Genomic DNA, 12,278 nt, shown 5'->3' with positions numbered 1-12,278 from the left:
CTGCACACAGTAGGTCTGAATAACCTCTTCTTGGGGTTTACCTTAGTTTTACTTTCTCCCCGTTTTCTACTTTTTTACCCCTTTGAAGCATTTAAAAATTTCCACTAAAGACACATCAACTTCAGTTCAGGAAAGGTGCTGGCTTAAGCCACGTGTTTGGTACTCTATAAATAAAAACAATAAGGTCGTGTTTTTGCTTTTTATGAGAAAGTACCACAGAGAGGTACAAGACACTCACAGGCTACTGAGCAAGGCAAAGGTAGAAAATAAAAATTCCGGTCACCAAAGGGCGCCACTGCTGCCAGCACCAGCCAGGCAGTTGGCTTGGACCCTCAGCTCGGCTCTGAGTGAAAACAGAGCACTGTCTCTTGTGTCAGAGTTGCTGCTGCTGCTGCTGTGACTGCCACACAGTGGAAAAGGGACATTCCTGCCTGAGTTTATCATTGGATGCAGATGTCTGGCTCAAGTTTCCTGATCTTCTCAGCAAAGCCAATGTTAAAAAAGTTGGAACAATAACCCTGTGTGGGTATGTTTTCTTATGAGGTATAAATTTGTACAATGAGTATTGTTTTTACTGTAGCCCCAGAAGGAGCCTTCTAGTTTGTGTCTTCTTGATACACACACACACACACACACAGCCACATATATGCAGGCACAAATACATACATACAAACACATACATGTATACACACAAACACATACATACAAACACATACATGTACACACACAAACACATATACAAACACAGCCATACACACAAATACACACATATACAAACACACAAACACACAAACACACATACATGCACACACACACATGATGTGTTGTTTCTTCCTACCTTTCCACCAGCTTTCTCTGAGTATTGTGCTTTATTAAACAAACAAAAAGCGCTTCCTTCATGTTCTCTCTCTCCCAGAAAGGCCCTCAAGAACTACAGAGTGGAGTTTGGAAGATGGCTCAGTCAGGAAGATGCTTGTCGTACAAGCATCTGAGTTCAAACCCCCAGCACTCAGGTAAGTACCTGGGCACTATGGTGTGCACTGTAGTCCCAGCACTGGAGAGGCCAAGGCAGGGGGATCCCTAGGACTGTCTGGACTCACTCTAGCTGAATAAGTAAGCTTGGGGTTCAGTGGGAGACCCTGTCTCTAAAACTGGAAAGCATTAGCAGATGCCCACCCTTGACCTCTGATCCTCAACATTTATGTGCACACACACACACACACACACACGTGTGCACACATGTGCGTGCACACACACACACACCATGGGCTTTCACCAAGGCTTTGCAGATGGCTAACCTTTTCTTGACCTCTGAACTTGTCAAAGTCTGCAAAGCACACAAACAAGGAGGAATTTGCTGAGCTCTCCAGCTGAGACCTCCGTAGCAAAGCGGGCAACTGGATGTCAGCTCACTCTGTCCAGCTTCCTGGTCTTAAATGGTTAAAAAGTAGCTAGGTAGGTCTGGGGAGGTAGAAGAGGTTGTGATAGCCAGTTAAGCATTAGCAAGGAGGAACACAGATGCCACAGATGCCCGATGTGGCTCCGGGGCAACCTCACGGTGGCCAGCTGCCGTCCTGTGAGGTGACTGGAAAGTCGTCCTCAGATGCATCCTGATGCTGATGTCCTTTCTGTCAGGAAAACCATTCCCTCTTCCAAAGCTGCTTCAGGGTTTACAGACTCTAACTTAAAACAGAAACATTTATTTTCTCACTACTTAAGTTCCTGGCACCCTCTGTGAGGGGGACTTAGTTCTTTTTTCTCTTTCTTTCTTTTTGTAAACCAAACAACATTTTGCCAAACATAACTTTTAAAAACTCACTTCTCATTTTTAAAAAATTAAATATATTTCTTTTGCTAAGGAACACCATACTTTGGTGTTTGGCCCATAAAACCCAGTTTACCTGAGTTGCCTATTGAACATAGCTGTCATTAATGGCTCCCGCAGACAACAGGTGAGCAGCCACCAGTGTTGTGATTGTTTAAAACACTCTGTGTATGTATCATCACCGCTATTGAACTTAGTGGACACCCAGACCTGAAGCATTTATTTACATGATTGACAGAGTCTCCGTGACTTACTAGAGTTAATAGCATACAGATATAAATTTTTTAAGTGCCCAGGATCGGGAACATCATGGAACATATTGTACCTTATTGTAAAACAAAAATAGCCTTGGACAGACCGTGGAATGTACTCTCACAGGATAATCAGCTCTTTACTGTGGTTTTCCTGCCCGTCGGGAGCCCTGCGTCACACAGAGCAGATGCCAAGTGTCTGGTTTGCACTTTGGTAAGACATGTTTTTCTTGCTGTGAATTTTCAGGTTTGCAGTTTCCCCTGAGTGAGTGCAGAGCATTCAGGTCACCTTCCCTTGTATTCGGGGCCTTGCTTTTGCTCCTGGTTTAAAAAAAAAATGATCGGCATATTGGAGTTCACAACACATGTGGGCGGACTTAAGACGCTGTCTGCTGGGCACTATTGATCTGGGACAGCTGGGACAGATGGGCAGAACTCTCATCTTGTGCAAATGAACTTGCTCCTTGCTGGGTCGTCTTTCATCAACCTCAAATCTGTTAATATCGTAAATGAAGTGTTGAAATGCTGCTGTGAATGAGCTTGGATAAAAACATGTTATTGAAGCAATATTGGGTTTTTAACTCTCCTTGGCTAACGTCTCCTTGGAGTCAAAGATTTAGGGACCTAATTTGTTCTCTGACTCCCCTTGTCTGGTGATCGCCCATAGCTGCTGTTTAATAAGCCACTGACTTACTCCAGGCAGGACAATCTGCAGCAGGTTGGTGACGGGCAGGAGCTCATAGCTCGCAGACCGCTGGGGTCAGGTCACCTCGAACCCACTTTGTTCACTACTTACTTTATCTGCTGCGGGCGAGGCCTTGGTGTGCCTTTCCCAGTCTCTAGTGGATGTTTACCCAAACAGAAAGTGCAGTCGAAGGCACAGGGCCCCAGTGGCTGTGTGCTTCCAGACTGAGCTGAAGTTGTCCCTTGACACACACTCCCCTCGCAGGGCCTTCTCTCGTGCTGGTTTCTGCCACATCAGCACTAGTCTGGGGGGGTGGGGGGGTACCCACAAGCCAGGGTTTCACACACGGCCACTTGTGGAAAAGCGTTCTCCAATCACTATTACACACACTTATTCCCCCCGTTCAAGGGAAAGCCAGGAAGACAGCTGGGGATAAGAACAAGGGTTTTGGGTGGCGGGAGGTAGCTCAGTCAGTAAAGGCCTTGCCACAGAAGCTTGAGGATCCATGTTTGATTTCGACCCCCAAAAACACTGTAAAAGAAAGATAAAAAAGTATAGCCATGTGGCCATGTGCTTATGATCCCAGTGCTGTGGAGGCAGAGGCAGGAGGGGTCTTGGAGTTTGCTGCCCAGCCTGTCCAGGTTCAGTGAAAAACCTTGTCTCCCCACCTCCTCACCCCAATAAGGTTGGAAATGACTATGGAAGGCACCAATGGCAACCTCTAGACTCTGCATACACATATGCAGACATAGTCACGGTCACCTAAGCATGTACAGGCGTATACGCACACAGGGCACAGGGAAGAGAGGCCGTGGTTCAACATTTAACACTGAGGATTCCCAAAGCCACCTCCTACCCACCTGCCTAGACCAGCATGTGAAACCCTGCCAGGCCTCTTGCCGAGATCCCTCCCCACTCACCCACCCCCCACAGAGGCTTTCCCTGTGTCCCCGCAGTTAACTGCTCCACCCCTGCAAGGTGCAGCACCACCTTCTTGCTGCCTACGGCCCTCCAAGAAAACGCAACTGGGCACATGGTTGGCTTTATTTATCACTGCCATCGCAACATGAGAAGAGTGTCCACCCACAATAGATGCTTAAGGGGAGCTTGGTAGACACTAAGTGAATAAGATCACTTAAGCCGCGCAGTGGTGGCACACACCTTCAATCCCAGCACTCAGGAGGCAGAGGCAGGCGGATCATTGTGAGTTCGAGGCCAGGCTGGTCTACAAAGTGAGGCCAGGACAGCCAAGGCTAACACAGGGAAACCCTGTCTCGAAAACCAAAACAAATAAATAAGATCACTTAATTAAATGGTGCGATGCCCAGGAAGAAGCTGATACCCTTGCCTTCCCTGCACAGCTGGGAACAGCGCATTTTATGCCCTTTAGTCTACTAGACCAAGAGCTGGCAAACTTTCGTCTAGAAAAGACCATCTTGCTGATATTCTCAGCTTGTGACACTGCTTCGTTGTCAAAGCCTTGTCACTGTGCCATTTCACCGGGGGAGTCTTGGTAAATAATCTGCAAATACATGCGCATGGCAGTGTTGCAATGAAACTTTACTAAGGAGGTAGGTTTGCATTTGGCCTGGGGGATGGGGTTTTCTGGCTCTCCCTTGACCTCATTGGCATCAAAGAGCCATTTCCTAAGAGTTGGATTGTGCTGTGTCTGAGTTAGGGGTGGGACCTTCATTTAGATTCCTGGTCCTTGGCACTCAGGTAAAGATTTGCTCGGTGGCTGTGAATCTTGACTCCTTTTATTCTGCCTTTAGATCTGGTATAGCCTGACCTAAGGCACTCTCTCTTCTCTCCTTCCTCCCCCCTCCATGCCCCACCCCCACCCCCACGCTCCCACCCCACCCCCTACCCCCCCACCCCCGGCTTCATACCGTGCCGGGGAATTGAACCCAGGGCCTCTGCAAGCTTAACAACCACATACCAATCCCAGCCAGCTTTACTTTCCTTTTCTGCCTCATCTTTTAAAAATAACACCCATCTTTATGAGCATCATGTTTACTTAAGCTACAGAGACAGCCCGGTAGTTCAGGGTTCCTGAGCTCTGTGTGGCTAAACTGGTTTCTCAACCCCCACATTCTAGAAAGGAAAAGAAAGGCCTGGGGCAGATTGGAGGCCTCTGTCAGGGACTCATGCTTAGAAGCCTCCTTCAGTGTTCCCAGACCTCAGGGTAAGTGTTCTGTGTGGAAGTCAGCATAAAGCAGTGAACTCTGGTCCCCTTGTCACCAACCGGCTGACCAAGCATACTTTTCCTTTACATGGACGGCACTAAGCTCCTCAAATGCTGGCCAGAGCTGCTTCCCTCTCCCTCAGTGTTTGACAGCGACAGAAGCAGCTGTCTATATTATTGTCCCTACACAGACCTCAGCCTTACAAGTGTCAGAGTTTCCTCTCACAGACCTCAGGCGTCAGGACTTTCTGACCTGGGCCAACGGCCAGTGTAACACCTCTGGGCCTGAGGACTGAGATCTTGACAGCATTGATTTCAGCAGATCCTAACGGTGCTTTCACAGTTCCCTGCAACTCTTCAGGTGATCCGGAGCCTGCAGGCTCTTCTTTCTGGCTCCTTTAGGGCCTGTTATCCGTTCCCTGCTGTCACCAATCACCTTTCCACCTCCCTTTTCCCTCCTCCAACCCTGGACACTCTCAATCTGTTCAGCTCTTCTGTGTGTTGTCAGTAGCAACCACCAGGCCTGGGGCACTGCGTCTGTTGTAGCAGTACTGGAGAGCTCTATTGCAACTTGGATACCTCTTATTGCTAAGAGCCTGAGTTCCCAGAGCTGCTCAGTAACTGGGTGCCAGGTTCATCCAGACCACTCATTGGAAGGACCCTGCTGTATGAGGTCACAGTCCTCCGGTTGGGATAGCCATTCTGAGCTCAGTGGCCTCAGGTGCAGGACTCCCTCTCCCTGGCAGGGCCTCCTGCTCTCTGCCTGACTCCATCTGGACAGTGTCTTTAGACATAGATGCCCCTCACCACACTTGATATATGGCCCTTGGCACAGCTCCCTGATAGCCCTCCCTTCCCTGCACCTATAGGATAATTAGGGACTGTGTTCCTGCTCATATGATAGGAGTGTGCTGCCAAATGTAAAACAAGCATCCTTAAAGTGCCTGGTTCCAACCAATTATGAGTGTCTATCCAGAAGGCCCCCACCAGCTCCCCAAGGCCTGTACAGCCTTTGTTCTCCCTGAGTAAAGTTGAACCAGCTCCTGAAGTGGTTCCCGAGTGTTTGATTCTCCGTTGTGCTTACAGCCTGCCAGGCTCTGTCTCGTCTTCTCGTCTTCTGCTCCTCTTTCCTAGATGGGCTAGTGGCCATCATCCCCCCTCCCAGAAGAGGAGATGTGGACCTATCCTGTCATCAGTGGCAGGATCCTGGCAGGTGGATGGGACTGGATAGGATTGGTGGGCTATCAGGCTCCACCAGGGACGTCCTGAGGCTGCTGCTGGTGCCGGCCAAGGCCTCTGTAGGTTTAACTGTTCCTCCACCCTCAAGCACCTGCATGAGGACCTCTGCTCTGAGGAGCAGCACCTCCAGTAGCTCTCTGTAGTCAGCCAGGGCCAGAGCTGGGCAGCGAGGCATCCATAGAAACAGGGCTGCCCAGGGGACCAACGCTGAGCTGGTGTGCGGCGTTGAGTTTTCACGTGACAACAGGAAGTCTGGGACACCTATGGGTGACATCAGGTGATGTTGAGCTTGCATGGCTGTGGGATCCCTGGCTGTCCAACCAGGCAATGCCCCACATTATCCTGTTCACACAGAGCCTGTGGAATCAAGACGCCTCTGCCACCTCTGCCATTGTCTGTGTCTGGCGCTTCTCTCTTTAGGCTTCCAGGCCAGCTGCCTGCCATACCAGACGGGGCAGCCTAGCAGAGTGTCTGGCCAGCCACTCATTCAGCGGCCTGCTTATCCAGCCCCAGAAAGGGTCTTTAGAGCAATCATAGCCTCTGGTGCATCCAGAGTTGCCCCAGGCACCAGCCACAGAGATTAAGGCTTGTGGATTGGGCAAGTTATGGGCTTGTACCTTAGCACTCATGGAAGGGAGGGACCCTCTCCCCCAGCCAAGGTGGACACGGCTATCTGAAGGTCAAGGCTGCAGAGTGGCTGGTCAAAGTGTTTTAAACAGCTCTGGGTGAGGCTGAGCCTTCAAGTCCTGGGCAACCAAACACAGGTTTTCATATTCTTGTGTTTAAAGAGTGCTAAAGATACTCGGTGCTGGCACAGCATAGTCTGTTTGGCTGTTAAACTGATGGTCCTTTTGCTCAGGGTAGCGTGGGCAGCACAAGAGAGTCTTTGTTGTTTGCTTAAAGAAAAGCAAACGCCAGAAAGTGTGTTTACAATCTGAATTCATAGAACTTTTGTGAACAGGAGCACTGATTTTTAGCAGATCCTAACACTGATTTGACAATGCTTTACACTTGCCCAGTGGCCAGAGAGGGGTAGGCCCCGGTCTGTCTCGCTGTCATCAACTCTAAAGCAAGGGAGTAGAGTGTGTATTGCAGGCCGAACACAGACACCAGAGCAGAACTGGACCTTCGGGCCTCAGCATGGATGAACCGTCTCTCCCTAGTCTACACCTGACCTGGGCTGATCTTAGCTTTCCTCTACAAGAGCAGGAGTAGACCCCCCAGGCAGTGTGGGGCACCTCCCATCTCTCTAACTCTCCAAGTGTCCTCTTTAGCCATAACTGAGTTCAACAGCTCCAGAGAGATCACTGTTTCTAGTTCCAGCCTTGGCTCCACATATTTCAGAGTTCAGAGTTTCTTAGGGGAAAACTGTTCATCCCAGGCACTGTGGGCAGCACTATGTGTGAAGTGGCAGTCAGGCTTGCACCAACTAAAAAAAATAGTGTGTGTGTGTGTGTGTGTGTGTGTGTGTGTGTGTGTGTGTGACAATTCATTTCTGACAGGGTCTCGTCTGACCCTGGAACTAACATTTCAGTATTTTACTCAGCTGGTGTAGAAGCCAGTAAGCACCAGAGATCCTCTTGTCCCCACTGCCCTTGGACCTGAGTTCCAGGCACTTTGAGGGTGCCAGGCTTGCATACTGGTACCCAAATTCTGATCCCCACTATTGCTTAGCAAGCATTCTTAGCTGCTGAGCCATCTCTCCAGCCTCAAGCTTGTGACTTCTAAGGCATTTATTTTATAAAACAAGAGAGCTACCATTGAGTCCTCTGGACCAATGATAGCCCTTTTCTTCTTAATAAAAGATATTCTAAGTAATTGGATTGTGGGTTGGATGCAGTCCATATGGCTAGCAAAGGAAATTGGATACATCCAGATGCAGATGACCACATGGGTGTTGTTGGTCTAAGATGTTCTTTAAAGGGGGGTGACTGGCCCATGGCTGCCAGGAAAAGGCGGAGCCACCACCATGACCACAAGAGGTTGCTATAGGCATTATCACCACGGAGTCTGAGAACAGCAGAAAGCCAAGGAAAGGTATATGGAGCCAGAGGCCACGAGGAGGCTCAGGGGAAGGGCTGAGGGGCTGGAGACCTGAGTGGAAGTCCGATTCGGTCCTGCCCTTGCTGCTGGTCACCGTCAATGTAAAATGATGGATATTAAGAACATCTTTCAACAGCATAGAGCAGATCATGAGGGGCCTGCTTTAGAGTTCTTGACCGTATGTATGAGAGCTGTGGCTACTGTTAGTGTTCCTGCTCTGGCCAAAAGGCTCAACGGATGACCTGGGGGCAGTATAGTAAAAGTTCTGTAAGGAAGTGTTGCCCTTAAGACAAGGCTATGAGTGGAATTCCTGATAATCAGATTGATGGTATCAGCTTTGGTCTATGGACCTAACTTCTGAAGTTTGTTCTTTATAAATACAACAGATGCTTGAGACCCAACTGGAATGGAGTCCTTCTGACATGAGGACATACTCAGCTATAATTTTAAGAGCAAGGCCAAGCCAGATAATGAAACTAGAAAGTGAAAGATGTGTGGCATAATCATGGGTTCTGTCATGATTGGCAGATCTGTGCTTTGAAGACTTGATTCTCCAGATCACTAGCTTTTTTTGGAAAGTTCTGGAAGCCTTAGATGTTACCTAATTATAGGAGGTAGGCCATTGGTATCTTTCTCTACTTTCTGGCCCTGGAGAGCTGAGCAGGTCCCTGGACACACACTTCTCTGCTGTAATGCTCTGCTCAACTGCACGAGGCTAACGAACTTGGATTGACTTGTCTAAAACCATAAGCTGAGGAGCCTTTTCCTTCAGATCGGCTTGTTAGGGAGTCGGTCACAGTGGTACATAAGTAAATGACACAGGTAGCCAGAGGGAAGGAAAGGCAGAGAGACTGAAGGAATGACCGCCAAGCACCAGTCACTGGCTGTATGCAGCTGTCTCGGCAGCTCCGTGTGCTCCTGCACTCTCATGGCCACTTGTCACGTTCACCTTGTAAGAGAAAGTTGGCTTTACTCTTATCATTTCAAGTTCGTCTTGTACCTGAGCTCTCTGTTTTCTCACGGGCATGTAGAGCTGAGGGAGGTACTTCCCACTTCCTGCCTCCTCCACTCTCTCTGCTCCCTGAATTCTGAGGAGGAAACTGGATACCTAGCAAACACTCGAAAGTGCTTCTCTGACGCAGGCTAGTCTCTTAACTAAAAATTGCATCTTTAGGGCTCAGTGAACTGTCACATGTCATTACTTCTAAATGTGGGCTATGCTGGCTCTGACCACATGCATTTCTGTAATTCAATTGGCAGTTTGGACACCGAGAACAACGGATAGCATTATATACACACATCTAGTCTCTCAGATCAACACTGTCTCTGTTAATTGACCCAAGTTTGGGCACTGTTGGCACTCTGTTAGCAAATGAACAGAGACACCATTTCAAGCACCGTCAAATATTATCTTAGGTTCTACAGCTATGACAGGAGATGTACTCTCACACTTGATTTCTGGGAAGGCATGACACGTCATCAAAATCAGAAAAATCATTCTAAATAAACCTTACAAATTACTGTCACACCACAAGGCACTCCAGGAAAGTTAGCTTGATTAAATTCAATGTCCTAGGAACAAGCTAATGAAATTCTATTTATTTGACTAATATAACCTATTTAAGCATTCAAATGATTTGACTCCTCCCCCTCAAAACAGCAACAGAGTAAGAAAGGAAACCATGGTGCTCCTCATTGCTCTTCTTGGAGAAGCCCTGGTGTTTTGAAGGAATGAAAAATCGTGGAAGTATTTTGAGGTAGTTCAGGGTTACCGAGTACAAGTGGTAAACACACAGATCTTGAAGGGGCTGGCGTGTGCACGGAGGAAGAATTGAGGACCTGTGGATTTGCATAGGGTGGTTTTTGGACACCTCAGGTAAAACACAGCAAAGAGCTTGCCATGGGTGATGAGCAAACACAAAGCAAGAAGTGTACCTTGATTTTAGCCACCTTCACCACAGAACTGCTCCTTAATGTCTTCTGACAGAAGACACGTGACTCCAGGGTCACACAATGCGCCCCACCCCCACCCCCGGCCACCGTGCTCTCCTCCAGCTGCAGGAGCCCTGGAGTTGAAACTGATGTGCTCAGTTGACGAGCACAACAAAACAAAACAAAAACAAAAACTCTCAGATAAGGTGTTAACTTTTTCCAAGTCACAATTCGCAAGTAGCAATTCCAGAGTCTGAACCAATGGCTGAAAGAAAACCACATTTCCTCCCTCACAGCTCCTCAACTTCTTGCCAAGAAGGATTAGCATGTCAGCAACCTGGGCAAGGGCTGCAGCCCTACTGTGTGCACTGCAGCTGAGAGGTAAGCCAGTGAACAACTCAAAAAACATGTTTGCCCAAGACACTAAAATGGGGCTAAGTTGATAATCCAAGTACACTAGTTGGGGCACATTCTTATGGAGTGGTATAAATGTTTCACTTCTTCATAAGTCAGAGTCCTACACCCTTGGAAATATCCTTGCCTCCCCAAAACATACAGATTTCAGAAGGGAAGTCAGCTGAGCCGAAGTAGCCAGAGAGTAGTGTGGGTTCCTCAGTGAAAGTCATTTGGAGAAGGGCAAGTCATCACTCAACTCCCTCTGTGGGTTGTGGTGGCCGCAAGAGCAAAGCAATGGAGGTGGGACGGAACGGGGGACAAGGGCAGAACCTCTCCTGCACGTGGCCGAGGATAAATGCAGCAAATAACCTGGGGAGAGGGTTCAGTTGGTACAGTCTTTGCCTTACAAGCCTGAGGGCCTGTTCTCAACCCTCAGAACCAGCATGCAAAGCTGGGCCTAGTAGATCGCACTTGTAATCCCAGCATTCAGGAAGAGGCGGAGACCAGTGGACGCCTGGGCCTTGCTGGCCAGCCAGAGGAGCCTAATGCATGAGCCCAATATTTCAGTGAGATTCCATCTCAGAGTCAGAGTGGGCAGCCTGAAGAATGATACCCAAGGCTGACCTCTGACCTCTACAGGTACACACATGAACCTGCACACATAGGAACACATGAACATGAATAACACACACACACACACACACACACACGCACGAGAGAAAGAGAGAGACACACATGCACACATACACACACACACACACACACACACACACACACACACACACACATGAGGGGGGGAATGAGTAAACAGAAGGCCATCTCTTTCTTAATGGAGTAGCTAAGTAACTCCACTCACGCTCTTTCCCCTCTGTGTGAGTGTCAGCTGCTGAGGAGATCAGCAGTGTCTGACTTCAGTTTGTGAAGCTTGATCTTGGCTCGTTCATGGCTCTAACCGCTCTGATTTTCCATGCCGGCTTGTTGAGGAACAGGACAGAGAGAATGCTGCCTGCAGGCTGTCTCCAAGCGCGCTTCCTTCAGATAGACACTCGGCATGAGTCCAGCGAGGTGGCCATGGACTTGGCAGCACAGCAGAGAGCCAGGCGCAGCTTTCCCTTCAGCTCAGCTTTCCGTTCGCTGCGTGGACAACGGTTTCTAGACAATGTTGCACTAATTCCCACCGCGGCTTAGCTAGGGATGATGAAAACAATGGGCAGGCTCTGCAGCCAGAGCCCTAGAGGTCAGGGCCCCTCGCCACTCCCGTTTCTTCTTCAGCACACATTCTTGGAGACCTTAATGACAGCTTGGCTGAGCCCTGTCACTTGACATCATTTTAGCCAATTTTCATTGCTCAGTTTTTCCACAATAACTGGAATATTTGGCAAGACGTGACAGTTGTGCAATGGGAAAATTTCCAACATCAAACCCGAAAAAGCACAGGTGTTTACCCTCCCCTGCTTGTAATACATGCCAAGGGTGTGCTTGGGGGCCGTCGAAGCTTTTCTGCCTGTGTGCAATAAGGGAATAGGTTGCTTATGGAAAGTCAGGGTCACTACAAGGAATCCCTCAGGGTGTTTCAGTGAGGGCAACAGCATAGCTGTGCCACTGAAGGCTACAGTTAGACTAAATAATGCCTGCCCAACATTGCAGTGTGATCCCGTAGTCTCTGCCAGAAGCCAGGCACCAACTTTGGGGAAGCAGTAAGACGCCTTGTCTGCGTTCAGG

The 12,278-nt window shown here is 48.7% G+C and overlaps 1 long non-coding RNA gene across 1 annotated transcript; it reads left to right on the top strand.

Moving 5' to 3' along the window:
• Positions 1-229: 229 nt before the first annotated feature.
• Positions 230-2,736, top strand: LOC311609323. The gene is made up of 3 exons (XR_014783355.1): positions 230-526; positions 921-1,013; positions 2,324-2,736. It is a non-coding gene; the product is annotated as an uncharacterized lncRNA (long non-coding RNA).
• The last annotated feature ends 9,542 nt before the right edge of the window (positions 2,737-12,278 follow it).

This window comes from Acomys minous, assembly GCF_964271855.1.
Source record: "Acomys minous genome assembly, chromosome: 11".
Lineage (NCBI taxonomy): Eukaryota > Metazoa > Chordata > Mammalia > Rodentia > Muridae > Acomys > Acomys minous.
Note: the sequence above shows the minus strand (reverse complement) of the source record. Positions and strands in the feature narration are given on the sequence as shown.